The sequence below is a fragment of the Mytilus galloprovincialis genome, chromosome 13 (genome assembly GCF_965363235.1).
Source record: "Mytilus galloprovincialis chromosome 13, xbMytGall1.hap1.1, whole genome shotgun sequence".
Classification (NCBI taxonomy): Eukaryota; Metazoa; Mollusca; class Bivalvia; order Mytilida; family Mytilidae; genus Mytilus; species Mytilus galloprovincialis.
In genome coordinates this window covers 43,927,124-43,942,499 of record NC_134850.1, presented here as the reverse complement: position 1 = coordinate 43,942,499, position 15,376 = coordinate 43,927,124, and the positions used below count along the sequence as shown (strand labels likewise).

The 15,376-nt window shown below is 32.9% G+C and overlaps 1 long non-coding RNA gene across 1 annotated transcript; it reads right to left on the bottom strand.

Moving 5' to 3' along the window:
* Nucleotides 1-11,731: 11,731 nt before the first annotated feature.
* Nucleotides 11,732-15,052, bottom strand: LOC143057085 (uncharacterized). Its single transcript, XR_012972626.1, has 2 exons — nucleotides 14,972-15,052; nucleotides 11,732-11,887 (listed from the first exon to the last, which is right to left on the bottom strand). It is a non-coding gene; the product is annotated as an uncharacterized LOC143057085 (long non-coding RNA).
* Nucleotides 15,053-15,376: the final 324 nt, after the last annotated feature.

Below are 15,376 nucleotides of genomic sequence, written 5' to 3'. Positions count from 1 at the left end.
GTTCTGCTATACAATTATTCCTAATGTTATGCTATTAAAATTGACCTAGTGTAAAGCTCTTATAATGTACCTAGTGTTCTGCTATACAATTAGACTTAATGCTTTGCTATAAGAATGGACCTGGTTTATTGCTATAAAAAATGTACCCATTGGTTCGCTATTAAGCTTTGAGTAAGAATACACCTTCTGATACATGTGATTAAGAAGGGATACATCATATGTGTCTGTATGGCTTAGGGTGAAGCTTTCTCATACATCTGCTAGAGATCCCAAGCTTGTCTCATATTCATCTGTTTGAGTAAGGGCACAGCTTTGCAAACATATCAGAATATGGTTCCAGTCTAATCTACATTTTATTGAGTAATTTTACAGCTTCTCATTCACCTTATTGAGTCCTAGTACTTAAAAAGTATTTCGATAATTGATCCCATGTATAATTGTAGTAATGTTCATAGTGGTCTGGTTTAAATAATGGACCTATTGATATGCAATAAGAATGAACGACTTAGTGTTCTGCTATAAGAATCAGCATAATGCTTTGCTTTAAGAATGAACCTAGTGTATTGCTATACTAATGGACCTAGTCATTGGCTATGGGAATGGACCTAATACTATGCTATAAGAATGGACTTTCTTAGTGTTGTGCTATAAGAATGGACTTAACTTTATGCTTTAAAATTGGCTTTAATGTTTCACTCTAAATATGTATCTAGTGTTCTGCTATACAATTATTCCTAATGTTATGCTATTAAAATTGACCTAGTGTAAAGCTCTTATAATGTACCTAGTGTTCTGCTATACAATTAAACTTAATGCTTTGCATTAAGAATGGACCTAGTTTATTGCTATAAAAATGTACCGATTGGTTCGCTATTAAGCTTTGAGTAAGAATACACCTGCTCATACATGTGATTAAGAAGGGATACATCATATGTGTCTGTATGGCTTAGGGTGAAGCTTTCTCATACATCTGCTAGAGATCCCAAGCTTGTCTCATATGCATCTGTTTGAGAGAGGGCACAGCTTTGCAAACATATCAGAATATGGTTCCAGTCTAATCTACATTTTATTGAGTAATTGTACAGCTTCTCATTCACCTGATTGAGTCCTAGTACTTAAAAAGTATTTCGATAATTGATCCCATGTATAATTGTAGTAGTGTTCATAGTGGTCTGGTTTAAATAATGGACCTATTGATATGCAATAAGAATGAACGACTAAGTGTTCTGCTATAAGAATCAGCATAATGCTTTGCTTTAAGAATGAACCTAGTGTATTGCTATACTAATGGACCTAGTCATTGGCTATAGGAATGGACCTAATACTATGCTATAAGAATGGACTTTGTTAATGTTGTGCTATAAGAATGGACTGAGCTTTATGCTTTAAAATTGGCTTTAATGTTTCACTCTAAATATGTACCTAGTGTTCTGCTATACAATTATTCCTAATGTTATGCTATTAAAATTGACCTAGTGTAAAACTCTTATAATGTACCTAGTGTTCTGCTACACAATTAGACTTAATGCTTTGCTATAAGAATTGACCTAGTTTATTGCAATAAAAATGTACCGATTGGTTAGCTATTAAGCTTTGAGTAAGAATACACCTTCTCATACATGTGATTAAAAAGGGATACATCATATGTGTCTGTATGGCTTAGGGTGGAGCTTTCTCATACATCTGCTAGAGATCCCAAGCTTGTCTCATATGCATCTGTTTGAGTAAGGGCATAGCTTTGCAAACATATCAGAATATGGTTCCAGTCTAATCTACATTTTATTGAGTAATTGTACAGCTTCTCATTCACCTGATTGGGTCCTGGTACTTAAAAAGTATTTCGATAATTGATCCCATGTATAATTGTAGTAATGTTCATATAGTGGTCTGGTTTAAATAATGGACCTATTGATATGCAATAAGAATGGACGACTTAGTGTTCTGCTATAAGAATCAGCATAATGCTTTGCTTTAAGAATGAACCTAGTGTATTACTATACTAATGGACCTAGTCATTGGCTATGGGAATGGACCTAATACTATGCTATAAGAATGGACTTTCTTAGTGTTGTGCTATAAGAATGGACTTAACTTTATGCTTTAAAATTGGCTTTAATCTTTCACTTTAAATATGTACCTAGTGTTCTGCTATACAATTATTCCTAATGTTATGCTATTAAAATTGACCTAGTGTAAAGCTCTTATAATGTACCTAGTGTTTTGCTATACAATTAGACTTAATGCTTTGCTATAAGAATGGACCTAGTTTATTGCTATAAAAAATGTACCCATTGGTTCGCTATTAAGCTTTGAGTAAGAATACACCTGCTCATACATGTGATTTAGAAGGGATACATCATATGTGTCTGTATGGCTTAGGGTGGAGCTTTCTCATACATCTGCTAGATATCCCAAGCTTGTCTCATATGCATCTGTTTGAGAGAGGGCACAGCTTTGCAAACATATCAGAATATGGTTCCAGTCTAATCTACATTTTATTGAGTAATTGTACAGCTTCTCATTCACCTGATTGAGTCCTAGTACTTAAAAAGTATTTCGATAATTAATCCCATGTATAATTGTAGTTGTGTTCATAGTGGTCTGGTTTAAATAATGGACCTATTGATATGCAATAAGAATGGACGACTTAGTGTTCTGCTATAAGAATCATCATAATGCTTTGCTTTAAGAATGGACCTAGTGTATTGCTATACTAATGGACCTAGTCATTGGCTAAGGGAATGGACCTAATACTATGCTATAAGAATGGACTTTCTTAGTGTTGTGCTATAAGAATGGACTTAACTTTATGCATTAAAATTGGCTTTAATGTTTCACTTTAAATATGTACCTAGTGTTCTGCTATACAATTATTCCTAATGTTATGCTATTAAAATTGACCTAGTGTAAAGCTCTTATAATGTACCTAGTGTTCTGCTATACAATTAGACTTAATGCTTTGCTATAAGAATGGACCTAGTTTATTGCTATAAAAAATGTACCCATTGGTTTGCTATTAAGCTTTGAGTAAGAATACACCTTCTGATACATGTGATTAAGAAGGGATACATCATATGTGTCTTTATGGCTTAGGGTGGAGCATTCTCATACATCTGCTAGAGATCCCAAGCTTGTCTCATATGCATCTGTTTGAGAGAGGGCACAGCTTTGCAAACATATCAGAATATGGTTCCAGTCTAATCTACATTTTATTGAGTAATTGTACAGCTTCTCATTCACCTGATTGAGTCCTAGTACTTAAAAAGTATTTCGATAATTGATCCCATGTATAATTGTAGTTGTGTTCATAGTGGATGGACCTATTGATATGCAATAAGAATGGACGACTTAGTGTTCTGCTATAAGAATCAGCATAATGCTTTGCTTTAAGAATGAACCTAGTGTATTGCTATACTAATGGACCTAGTCATTGGCTATGGGAATGGACCTAATACAATGCTATAAGAATGGACTTTCTTAGTGTTGTGCTATAAGAATGGACTTAACTTTATGCTTGAAAATTGGCTTTAATGTTTCACTTGAAATATGTACCTAGTGTTCTGCTATACAATTATTCCTAATGTCATGCTATTAAAATTGACCTAGTGTAAAGCTCTTATAATGTACCTAGTGTTCTGCTATACAATTAGACTTAATGCTTTGCTATAAGAATGGACCTGGTTTATTGCTATAAAAAATGTACCCATTGGTTCGCTATTAAGCTTTGAGTAAGAATACACCTTCTGATACATGTGATTAAGAAGGGATACATCATATGTGTCTGTATGGCTTAGGGTGAAGCTTTCTCATACATCTGCTAGAGATCCCAAGCTTGTCTCATATTCATCTGTTTGAGTAAGGGCACAGCTTTGCAAACATATCAGAAGATGGTTCCAGTCTAATCTACATTTTATTGAGTAATTGTACAGCTTCTCATTCACCTGATTGAGTCCTGGTACTTAAACAGTATTTCGATAATTGATCCCACGTATAATTGTAGTTGTGTTCATAGTGGTCTGGTTTAAATAATGGACCTATTGATATGCAATAAGAATGGACGACTTAGTGTTCTGCTATAAGTATCAGCATAATGCTTTGCTTTAAGAATGAACCTAGTGTATTGCTATACTAATGGACCTAGTCATTGGCTATGGGAATGGACCTAATACAATGCTATCAGAATGGACTTTCTTAGTGTTGTGCTATAAGAATGGACTTAACTTGATGCCTTAAAATTGGCTTTAATGTTTCACTTTAAATATACACCTAGTGTTCTGCTATACAATTCTTCCTAATGTTATGCTATTAAAATTGACCTAGTGTAAAGCTCTTATAATGTACCTAGTGTTCTGCTATACAATTAGACTTAATGCTTTGCTATAAAAATGTACCCATTGGTTCGCTATTAAGCTTTTAGTAAGAATACACCTTCTCATAATGTGATTAAGAAGGGATACATCATATGTGTCTGTATGGCTTAGGGTGAAGCTTTCTCATACATCTGCTAGAGATCCCAAGCTTGTCTCATATGCATCTGTTTGAGTAAGGGCATAGCTTTGCAAACATATCAGAATATGGTTCCAGTCTAATCTACATTTTATTGAGTAATTGTACAGCTTCTCATTCACCTGATTGAGTCCTAGTACTTAAAAAGTATTTCGATAATTGATCCCATGTATAATTGTAGTAATGTTCATAGTGGTCTGGTTTAAATAATGGACCTATTGATATGCAATAAGAATGGACGACTTAGTGTTCTGCTATAAGAATCAGCATAATGCTTTGCTTTAAGAATGAGCCTAGTGTATTGCTATACTAATGGACCTAGTCATTGGCTATGGGAATGGACCTAATGCTATGCTATAAGAATGGACTTTCTTAGTGTTGTGCTATAAGAATGGACTTAACTTTATGCTTTAAAATTGGCTTGAATGTTTCACTCTAAATATGTACCTAGTGTTCTGCTATACAATTATTCCTAATGTTATGCTATTAAAATTGACCTAGTGTAAAGCTCTTATAATGTACCTAGTGTTCTGCTATACAATTAGACTTAATGCTTTGCTATAAGAATGGACCTAGTTTATTGCTATCAAAATGTACCCATTGGTTCGCTATTAAGCTTTGAGTAAAATACACCTTCTCATACATGTGATGAAGAAGGGATACATCATATGTGTCTGTATGGCTTAGGGTGAAGCTTTCTCATACATCTGCTAGAGATCCCAAGCTTGTCTCATATGCATCTGTTTGAGTAAGGGCACAGCTTTGCAAACATATCAGAATATGGTTCCAGTCTAATCTACATTTTATTGAGTAATTGTACAGCTTCTCATTCACCTGATTGAGTCCTAGTACTTAAAAAGTATTTCGATAATTGATCCCATGTATAATTGTAGTAATGTTCATAGTGGTCTGGTTTAAATAATGGACCTATTGATATGCAATAAGAATGGACGACTTAGTGTTCTGCTATAAGTATCAGCATAATGCTTTGCTTTAAGAATGAACCTAGTGTATTGCTATACTAATGGACCTAGTCATTGGCGATGGGAATGGACCTAATACAATGCTATCAGAATGGACTTTCTTAGTGTTGTGCTATAAGAATGGACTTAACTTGATGCCTTAAAATTGGCTTTAATGTTTCACTTTAAATATACACTTAGTGTTCTGCTATACAATTCTTCCTAATGTTATGCTATTAAAATTGACCTAGTGTAAAGCTCTTATAATGTACCTAGTGTTCTGCTATACAATTAGACTTAATGCTTTGCTATAAAAATGTACCCATTGGTTCGCTATTAAGCTTTGAGTAAGAATACACCTTCTCATACATGTGATTAAGAAGGGATACATCATATGTGTCTGTATGGCTTAGGGTGAAGCTTTCTCATACATCTGCTAGAGATCCCAAGTTTGTCTCATATGCATCTGTTTGAGTAAGGGCATAGCTTTGGAAACATATCAGAATATGGTTCCAGTCTAATCTACATTTTATTGAGTAATTGTACAGCTTCTCATTCACCTGATTGAGTCCTAGTACTTAAAAAGTATTTCGATAATTGATCCCATGTATAATTGTAGTAATGTTCATAGTGGTCTGGTTTAAATAATGGACCTATTGATATGCAATAAGAATGGACGACTTAGTGTTCTGCTATAAGAATCAGCATAATGCTTTGCTTTAAGAATGAGCCTAGTGTATTGCTATACTAATGGACCTAGTCATTGGCTATGGGAATGGACCTAATGCTATGCTATAAGAATGGACTTTCTTAGTGTTGTGCTATAAGAATGGACTGAACTTTATGCTTTAAAATTGGCTTGAATGTTTCACTCTAAATATGTACCTAGTGTTCTGCTATACAATTATTCCTAATGTTATGCTATTAAAGTTGACCTAGTGTAAAGCTCTTATAATGTACCTAGTGTTCTGCTATACAATTAGACTTAATGCTTTGCTATAAGAATGGACCTAGTTTATTGCTATCAAAATGTACCCATTGGTTCGCTATTAAGCTTTGAGTAAAATACACCTTCTCATACATGTGATGAAGAAGGGATACATCATATGTGTCTGTATGGCTTAGGGTGAAGCTTTCTCATACATCTGCTAGAGATCCCAAGCTTGTCTCATATGCATCTGTTTGAGTAAGGGCACAGCTTTGCAAACATATCAGAATATGGTTCCAGTCTAATCTACATTTTATTGAGTAATTGTACAGCTTCTCATTCACCTGATTGAGTCCTAGTACTTAAAAAGTATTTCGATAATTGATCCCATGTATAATTGTAGTAATGTTCATAGTGGTCTGGTTTAAATAATAGACCTATTGATATGCAATAAGAATGGACGACTTAGTGGTCTGCTATAAGAATAAGCATAATGCTTTGCTTTAAGAATGAACCTAGTGTATTGCTATACTAATGGACCTAGTCTTTGGCTATGGAAATGGACCTAATGATATGCTATAAGAATGGACTTTCTTAGTGTTGTGCTATAAGAATGGACTTAACTTTATGCTTTAAAATTGGCTTTAATGTTTCACTCTAAATATGTACCTAGTGTTCTGCTATACAATTATTCCTAATGTTATGCTATTAAAATTGACATAGTGTAAAGCTCTTATAATGTACCTAGTGTTCTGCTATACAATTAGACTTAATGCTTTGCTATAAGAATGGACCTAGTTTATTGCTATCAAAATGTACCCATTGGATTGCTATTAAGCTTTGAGTAAGAAATACACCTTCTGATACATGTGATTAAGAAGGGATACTTCATATGTGTCTGTATGGCCTAGGGTGAAGCTTTCTCATACATCTGCTAGAGATCCCAAGCTTGTCTCATATGCATCTGTTTGAGTAAGGGCAAAGCTTTGCAAACATATCAGAATATGGTTCTAGTCTAATCTACATTTTATTGAGTGATTGTACAGCTTCTCATTCAGCTGATTGAGTCCTAGTACTTAAAATGTATTTCGATAATTAATCCCATGTATAATTGTAGTAATGTTCATAGTGGTCTGGTTTAAATAATGGACCTATTGATATGCAATAAGAATGGACGACTTAGTGTTCTGCTATAAGAATCAGCATAATGCTTTGCTTTAAGAATGAACCTAGTGTATTGCTATACTAATGGACCTAGTCATTGGCTATGGGAATGGACCTAATGCAATGCTATAAGAATGGATTTAACTTTATGCTTTAAAATTGGCTTGAGTGTTTCACTCTAAATATTTACCTAGTGTTCTGCTATACAATTATTCCTAATGTTATGCTATTAAAATTGACCTAGTGTAAAGTTCTTATAATGTACCTAGTGTTCTGCTATAAAATTGGACTTAATGCTTTGCTATAAGAAGGTCCGAGGAGGTCGTAGTGCATTTCTTTTAGAACATAAATGAATATTAAAAAAATCCCACCTGCGCTTTCTCAATGAAATTTTTACAGTGTGTTGTACTACTTTTGGGACAAATTATATCAAAATTATAGAAAACTTTATCGGCTCTAACTCAAAATATGGACAATTTTATGTTGAGGGCGTCTTGAAATCTTTTGACAGCTTCCGAAGTGCTAATTTTTAACCTTTTTTAGCTGTACCAAATCACTACTTTCCTTTAAAATTCTGGACCCAAATTTACAGTGTAATTTCACCCCCCTACTTGCAATTTGAGGCATAAAACATGGAGAAATAAATTTGGAAGGGGTATAAAAACATTGGCAAGTAACCTTCTCATACATATGATTACGAAGGGATACATCAGCATAAATATGAAGCTAGTGTATTGCTGTTACAATATATCTAGTGGTCTGCTATTTAGAATGAATCTAATTATATGCTATAAGAATAAAACTAGTGTATTGTTTTACTAATATACCTAGTGTATGGTTTTGATAATGTACTTAGTGTTCTGGTATCATACATTGAGTAAAAATTCACCTTCACATATAAGTGATTGAGAATATATGCATCATATTTGTCAATATGGCTTAGGGTACAGCTTTTCATACATCATTACCAATGAGGCTATTCTCCACTAGAGACCAAATGATGACGTTAAAAATAGTTTACTGTACAGCTTTGAAAAATGAGACAAACCTAAACCAAAAGACCTTGAAATAACAGATGTAAAATAATAAAGCTATTTTAAATAATGGGATAAATGTAAAATCAAATGGATTTATGCAGAATTCCATGGGAATATCCAGAATCCAATAAGAATATGCAAAATCAAATGTTTGTTTTAATTCAAATTCCATATCAACTTTACAGTCTAGAGAATTAAGACTACGTATTTAATGAATCCTAATTTATTGTGCACATTTTGGTTATTCATATAACCGCTTGTCTTAAAGAAAAAGGCAGCGACGGATTGCAAGTGAGTGGTTTGCAAACTAAAGTGTCCAGTGCAAAACCACAAAAACAAGAAATATGAATGTGGGTCAAGGTAAAATGAAACCGGCCAGATAGATACGATACAATATTTCCATATACCAAATATGGTTGTCTAATTGCTTAAGTATCTGAGATATATAACACAAACATGTGACATGTCATCATGTTATTCAAATTAAAGGATTTTATTTCATTGACTACAAATAAAATCATTCAAACATTTTTATCATAGTTTAATCTACATTACTAGTAACTATTTTATAAACTTATAACAATTAACTCGCATACATAATTGATTTTAACATACACATAACTGTATATCTATAATTTGAACTCCATTGGATTTTATTTTGTTCCATGGAATTTGATTTGTGCCATCCATGGATTTTTATTCGACGCTTATAATTTATTTGTCCCATGGTTTTTTTTCTGTTCATAGGATAAATCAAATCCCATGGGACTACACATATCACTTTGCCATGATATCGTATGGGATGATGTAAATTCAAATGGAATTATACAAAATCCCATGTTCTTTTAATACAAATTCCATATCAACTGTTTAGTCTAGAGATGTAAAACTTCGTGTTTAATGAATCCCATTTTATTGTGCACATTTTGGTTATTTATATAATCCCGTATATTTAAGTAAGGGCGGTGGCGGATTTGCAAATGATTATTTTGCAAATAAGAGTGTCCAGTGTAATATAAAACCACATAGACAAAACATTGTTCAATGAAATATGAAATAGAGGTCAAGGTCAAATGAAACTCGCCAGATAAATACGATACAATATTGCCATACACCATATATGGATAACTTATTGCTTATAGTATCTGAGATATATAACACATGCATGTGACATGTCAGCATTTTATTCAAATTAAAGGATTTTACTTCATTGACTGCAAATAAAACATTTGAAAACTTTTTATAATAGTTTAAGGATGTTCGCTGGTCATAATTTTGAATTTTTGTCAGATTTTCGGAATCCTCTGGGGTTTTATCCATCTGAATGCCTTAAAAAATTGCCCGTTGACCCCCATTTTTCTTTTTATAAATCTTTTATATGTATAATGATAAGCCATCTGTGAAGTCTTATAGAATTATATCTATTTTTTAATAGTTGTTGAGAGCTTAAACCTGTCAATGATAAAGCTATAAGTCAAGAGAGAACATTTTCCCGCCAACATTTCAATGGCTTATATCTCGAAAACAAACACATTGACCGATATATTTTTTTTTTTGCTCTTTTGATTCCTTTGTTTATCCCCTATCAATATAAACTAGTGGTTTGAAAAACTAATTATTTTGAAACTGATAAGCAAACTACCTTAATCTACATTGACTATTTTATAAACTTATAACAGTTAACTCGCATACATAATTCATTTTAACATACACATAAATGTATATTTATAATTTGAATCCCATTGGATTTGATTTTGTTCCATGGGATTTTATTTGTGCCATTCATGGATTTTTATTCGACGAATATAATTTGATTTATCCCATGCGATTTTTTTTATCCCATGGAACTACAAATATCACATAGCCATGATATCCTATGGGATGATGTAAAATCAAATGGGATTATGCAACATCCCATGATTTTAAGACAAATTCCATATCAACTTTTTAGTCTAAAGATTTAAAAGTTTGCATTTAATGACTCCAATTTTAATGTGCACATTTTGGTTATTTATATAACCCCGTATCTTGCAATTTGCAAATGAGTGTTGTGCAAATTAAAGTGTCCAGTGTATAACCACAAAAAAAAAAAAAAAAAAAAAAAAAAAAAAAAAAAAAGGGAATAGGAGTCAAGGTCAAATGAAACCGGCCAAATAGATACGATAAAAATTTCCATACACCTTATATGGTTGACTTATTGCTTATAGATTAGTGTATGAGATATATAACACATGCATGTGACATGTCATCATTTTATTCAAATTAAAGGACTTCATTTCATTGACTACAAATAAAATCCTTCAAACCTTTTTTTATATTGTAGTTTAATATACTTTAACTATTTGATAAACTTATACCAGTTTACTCGCACACATAATTCATTTAAACATATATAGACATAATTGTTTCTTTTTTATAATTGAATCCCATTGGATTTCATTTTGTTCCATGGGTCTTTATTTGTGCCATGGGTCTTTATTTGTGCCATCCATGGATTTTTATTCGACGCATATAACTTAATTTGTCCCATGGGATTAATTAAATCCCATTGGATAAATTAAATCCCATGGGAGTTTAAATATCACATGGCCATGGTATCCTATAGGATGATGTAAAATACAATGGGATTATGCAAAATCACATGAATCCATGGGATAATAAAAAATCCGATGGGAAAATGCAAAATCCCATATTTTTTTTTAAATACAAATTCCATATCAACTTTTTATTCTAGAGATTAAAAACTTTGCATTTAATGAATCCCATTTAAATGTGCACATTTTGGTTATGTTTATGACCCCGTATCCTTAAGTAAGGGCGGCGTCAGATTTGCAAATGAGTGTTTTGCAAATTAAAGTGTCCAATGTTAAACCACAAAAACAACACAAATATGTCATGCATGCTAAGGACCAGAACACACAAAAAAAACCAGTATGTTGGTCCTTTTATAGAGGCTGTCCAGGATAAAAGAAGAAACATATGGACTTCCTGGGATTGGGGACTGCAAAATGAGTGTATATTGGATAGGGACAACCAAACGGACACCCCTCTATTGCAAAGGTGACCATATTTCTCTTCCCTCTTCATCCTTGAGAGTTCGACTATTTATAAAACAATAAACTTTTATTTCTTAAAAAAAAGAAGAATAAAAACATTTCCTTACCTTTCCTTTTCAAAGTTTGCTTCCGTTTTGTGAGATTATACAAATTCTCGATATTAACGAATATTCGTCTGTTTTAGATCCTGAATGCTGTTTTCCTGGTCTTTCTTCCTGTCCTTTTTGTCGAGAGCTGAAAAAAAGAATACTGACGTAAAAACATGAGCTCTATAATGCTTTGTCTATCGATGCTTAAGGATGTACTTAGGTGAACTTAAAATGAAATATAATTTAAAATTGATACTATAGGTAAGGGGAGGGTTGGAATCCCGCTAACATGTCTACTCTCGCCACCTTATGTATGAATGTGCCTGTCCCAAGTCAGGAGCCTGTAATTCATTGTTTGTCGTTTGATACATATTTGTTTTTCGTTCATTTTTTGTACACAAATTAGGTCGTCAGTTCTTTCGTTTGAATAGTTTTGAATTATCATTTCGAGGTCTTTAAACTGACTATGCGGTATGGGTTTTTTCATTGTTGAAGGCCGTACGATGACCTATGGTTGTTAATTTCTGTGTCATTGTGGTCTCTTGTGGACAGTTGTCTCATTGGCAATCTACCACATCTTCTTTTTTTATACTATCAGAAGAGCATTAGTTTAAAAACAAAATAAGCTACAAATATTAATAGGGTATGGAGCTCCTTTTCGAAATAGTATTTTCAAATGACAGGAAAAATCAGACTCAGTAATGTACCTTATATGTTATTTGGGTCTCAGATCGAAAGAAAAGAAATCTAGATTGATATAAAAAGATGTGGAATGAGTGCCAATGAGACAGCTCTCCATCCAAGTCACAATTTGTAAAAGTAAACTATTAGAATCTGCTTAAATTTTAGTAAATTTACTTTCAGAGCTATTGAAGTCTTATATGAAAAAATAATGTGTGATAATGGTCAAAATATACACATGTATACAGTATCCTAAGAAAAAAACAAGAACTTAGAATAAGTGAATGCGCTGGGACGTTAAACAAAAGTCTTACTCTACAAGCATTAGGAAATTTGCTCTAAAACTTCACTAATGACCAGTATCATATTGATTGATTATTTTTTGCTTGACTTTCTGTCACGTCAGACACTTATTTTCGGACCTTTTGGATTATAGCTCTTCATCTTTTATATAAGCTTTGGATTTCAAATATGTTGGCCACGAGCATCACTGAAGAGACATTGATTGTCGAACTGTGCATCTGGTGTAGGAAAATTGGTACCGTTAATGTTATTACTACCACTGGGTCGATACCTCTGCTGGTGGACTGTTAGTTCACGAGAGTATCACCAGCCCAACAGACAATACTTCGGTACTGGCATGAAACTGCGGATTTTTGTGTTATTAAAATTTGCTGTTACAAAATGCTAGAAATTATTATAAATTAAGGAACGTATCTCCCTCATGCAAATCTCAGATTCCTTTCACGGATCTGGCTATACTTTTTGGACCTTTTGGATCATAGCTCTTTATCTTTTATAAGCTTTGATTGTCGAACTGTGCATCTGGTGTAGGAAAATTGGTACCGTTAATGTTATTACTACCACTGGGTCGATGCCTCTGCTGGTGGACTGTTAGTCCACGAGAGTATCACCAGCCCAACAGACAATACTTCGGTACTGGCATGAAACTGCGGATTTTTGTGTTATTAAAATTTGCTGTTACAAAATGCTAGAAATTATTATAAATTAAGGAACGTATCTCCCTCATGCAAATCTTATTTTCCTTTCACGGATCTGGCTATACTTTTTGGACCTTTTGGATCATAGCTCTTTATCTTTTATAAGCTTTGGATTATAAATATGTTGGCCACGGGCATCACTGAAGAGACAAATTGTGTAGAAAATTGGTACCGTTAATGTTGTTGTTAATACTTCATATATATTCAGGACGATCAAATAAATTGAAAAAAAGTCTTAAAATCTAGAAACTTGACAAACAATTTGACAAAATGGGGGTTTAGGGCAGGTAAATCTAGTATGAACCACTCTGAGAGATAGTTGGTAACCAGTAGTTTTGAATACTGGCAACCAGTAGTAGATACAGGATTTTCAAAACGGGGGCTCAGAGTAGGCAAAGATTGATAATGTAATAAAATTTAAGGCACTCTCTGGCAATTAATGTAACCTTTGCTCTTATTTCGTCACCTCCTCTCTGTTTTTGTTTTTTGATTTTCTTCTATTTCGGAAAGAGGTATATTCAAGGTGCTTCTAATCGCCAGACCACCATGAAACGTCCATAATTGTATACGTGTGTTGAGACTGATACACTTAGAATTATTGTAAAATTCTCAAATGACATGTACTATTCTTGAAATGCTTTATTGAGTAATAAATAACTTATGTTAACCACCTCCTCAGCAGAGAATAGATATATATATATATATATTATTATGATTTTAACCACCTCCTCAGCAGAAAATAGATATATACATTATCATTATTATGATTTTAACCCCCTCCTCAACAGAGAATATATATATATATATATATATATATATATATATATATATATATATATATAGATATTATGATCATTTTCTTTTTCTAATACTGGGAATAAATACTACATATATTCATTGTTTATAAATGGGGTCAGATATATATTTGTATGTTTATGGACACTCCTTTATGTATAGCCAATGTTTATTGTCTTGGTAACAATCCTATAATTTTAGATTTAAAACAAATGTACAATTTAAACTGATCTTATCTTTTTTTAAGAAAAAAAAATTACAAAAAAAAAAATGAGGAAAAGGAGGGGGGGGGGGGTCATCCCGGTTTAACACGAGCACTTCAAAAATTCTTATTAGAAAATGAAAAAGATTTTAAAAGACACGTTTTGATCACTAACTCAAAAGATAATTTGAAATGATAACTTTATAGAGGAAAGGGGCGGATCCAGCCATTTGATAAAAAAGGGGGTCCCAATCAAGGAGAAAAGGGGAAGGTTGGGGGTTCCAACTTAATATCCACATTCATATGCATTGATCGTTCCAAAAAGTGGGTCCCAATCCCCAGGACCCGTCCCCTGGATACGCCACTGGAGGAGGTATGTTGTCAAAAATAATTGTAGTAAATATTAACGTTTTCTTTTTCCCAATGCTGCATGTATTGTTTATTGTCGTAACAATTATATCATTGTTTGGATTTTAAACTAACACAATTCTTATTCTTATTCATAAAACTATTATAATTATCTCTAGAAATATGAAGAGTAAATATCTACCTTGTACATGTGGTCTTTAGAACAGTTTCAAATGTAACATCATATATTTTGCTTCTTTAAAATTGTCCGACGGGAAGTAATTTTCTGGTCAAAATTTTGGAAAAGCATTCATTAAACCAATGAAAACCCACAAACAGGACACACCCTCGAACCTGAAAAACTACTCACCATATTCATTTGACGCCTTAATAATTGTTGATCAATTAACTTTCACCAATTCGAGAAAAAATGTAGCCTACGGACAAGTTATAGGTAAAAACGAACATTTAATTTAAATTGTCAAATTGAACTATTGTTTTTAAAGGATATTTTTACAATATATAGATACCAATGAAAATCTTAAATACGACCTAACCGGCGAAATAACCTTTAACGGGTGAACACCTGATATATAGATTTTAATAA